The 2,500-nt window shown below is 35.4% G+C and overlaps 1 non-coding gene across 1 annotated transcript; it reads right to left on the reverse strand.

Annotated features, from left to right (window-relative positions):
- Positions 1–898: 898 nt before the first annotated feature.
- TRNAS-GGA (transfer RNA serine (anticodon GGA)) lies at positions 899–985 on the reverse strand. Its single transcript has one exon. It is a non-coding gene; the product is annotated as a tRNA-Ser (tRNA).
- Between the last annotated feature and the right edge of the window lie 1,515 nt (positions 986–2,500).

Below are 2,500 nucleotides of genomic sequence, written 5' to 3' on the forward strand. Positions count from 1 at the left end.
GTTTCAAAAAAATACGCCGTCTGGGGGCTTTACCGGGACTAACTAGTAAAAGGCCTAAAGCCGGAAGCGATCTTAGAAACCAATCACGTTCCAGTAAAAAATCTCAATATCGTATTCGTTTAGAAGAAAAACAAAAATTGCGTTTTCATTATGGTCTTACAGAACGACAATTACTTAAATACGTTCGTATTGCCGGAAAAGCCAAAGGGTCAACAGGTCAGGTTTTACTACAATTACTTGAAATGCGTTTGGATAACATCCTTTTTCGATTGGGTATGGCTTCAACTATTCCCCAAGCCCGCCAATTAGTTAACCATAGACATATTTTAGTTAATGGTCGTATAGTAGATATACCAAGTTATCGCTGCAAACCCCACGATATTATTACAGCGAGGGATGAACAAAAATCTAGAGCTCTGATTCAAAATTATCTTGATTCATCCCCCCGCGAGGAATTGCCAAAACATTTGACCCTTCAACCATTCCAATATAAAGGATTAGTCAATCAAATAATAGATAGTCAATGGGTCGGTTTGAAAATAATGAATTGCTGGTTGTAGAATATTATTCTCGTCAGACTTAAACCTAATTAAAATAAAACAATAAAACAAGGGTTCGGACAATTTTTCCCTTTTGCCTAAGCAAAAAGACCCATCAAAGTAAGGAGTTTGATACGGGGATTTTTCTCCCATTCATGGATCACGGATCGGTAGGGAGATTCTCATTCCCTGTTGTCTACTCTTTCCAGTATGTTATTTTCTGTACTGCGGAACATAGGAATAAAGAATCTATATCAAAATAAAAGAAAGGTCTAACTTAACCGTTGGAATAATGGTATCCATTGTTATTTGCTTTGATACATTGCTGTTAATAAGATTGGTGAATTAGGTGAAAGGTACGGAAAGAGAGGGATTCGAACCCTCGGTAAACAAAAGCCTACATAGCAGTTCCAATGCTACGCCTTGAACCACTCGGCCATCTCTCCTACATAATGATTATGGCCCAGAAACCGAGTGAAATAGTGAGTCATTCATATTAGATTTTTTGATAGGTACGTACAGTCAATTCTAACTATAAAAAAATATAGAAAACTTTTCATCAAAGAAAAACCCTTCCTTCAAGGGGGGGATAAAAATAATTTTTTTTGTGAAAAACTGTTAAAAAAAGATATATATCTATTCATTTCATTCTTGCGAAGACGGCGCTCCCATCTTTTTCCAATAGTTATTCTTTTTACTTACAATATTTATACCAAATTAAATCAATGAATTAGAACGAATCAATTGATCTATTTTTTTTTTTATTTTTATGTTATTTCGTACTGTACAATTTCTTTGTTTGTGGGATCATTTTCCCACAAGAGGTAAGTAAAAGAAATTATAGAATGGATTGCTACCTATGCCCAGATCTCGGATAAATGGAAATTTTATTGATAAGACCTTTTCAATTGTAGCCAATATCTTATTACGAATAATTCCGACAACTTCAGGAGAAAAAGAGGCATTCACCTATTACAGAGATGGTGCGATTTGATGTTTTTTTCTTTACCGATTTCAGTCTTCGGAGAAAGATACATTATTTGGGAGAGAAATAAAAAGATTATTGAAATAAATCTACGCTTATTGTGAAGGTGAAGTTTGTAAATAAAACAATTCCTTCTGTCGTGTATCCCCGATTAATGCAGCCTCAGATGCTTCAATTTTAGATTCTAGTATTGAGCGAAAGGTTACACCTATGGGTTAGGTCAACCCTACTTCACTAGTACCAATAGGCAGCATAGGGAAAGAAGCACTACGCCTAGGAATCAACAATACGAAAACTTTGTTATAAATTATACCTTTTCTTTATCGGAATCGGGATTAACAAGAATGGTTGGTACAACAAATATCCATCTCGTTCGTATTTTGGATACCCGTATAACCATCGAAGACTGTTGAAGTGACTAATTCCCGGAAATTAAGGGGTGTTAAGAACAAAGAAATTGTTAGAGTTATCATTTTTATTTAGTACCAAGATACTTGATGTTAAGAAAAGATCTTTTACAGGAAGGTTGGTTAGAGATTTCTTGTAAAAACACTAGCCCCGTTCGGTTCATAATGAAATTATTTCAATCTTTTTTGATGATTCCATGTATTATTCTCATTATGCACATAAAAAGGGAGGAGCCGTATGAGATGAAAATCTCACGTACGGTTCTGGAACGGAGATTCTTTGAATCGAAGACGACCGCAACGGATGTCGGCTCAATCCGAAGGAAATTATGCGGAAGCTTTACAGAATTATTATGAAGCTATGCGACTAGAAATTGATCCCTATGATAGAAGTTATATACTCTATAACATAGGTCTTATCCACACAAGGAACGGAGAACATACGAAAGCTTTGGAATATTATTTTAGGGCACTAGAACGAAACCCGTTCTTACCACAAGCTTTAAATAATATGGCCGTGATCTGTCATTACGTGCGACTATCTCCACTATAGAAAGAAAAAAAGGAAA

The sequence above is a fragment of the Corylus avellana genome, unplaced genomic scaffold (assembly GCF_965113065.1).
Source record: "Corylus avellana unplaced genomic scaffold, dhCorAvel1.hap1.2 HAP1_SCAFFOLD_223, whole genome shotgun sequence".
NCBI lineage: Eukaryota > Viridiplantae > Streptophyta > Magnoliopsida > Fagales > Betulaceae > Corylus > Corylus avellana.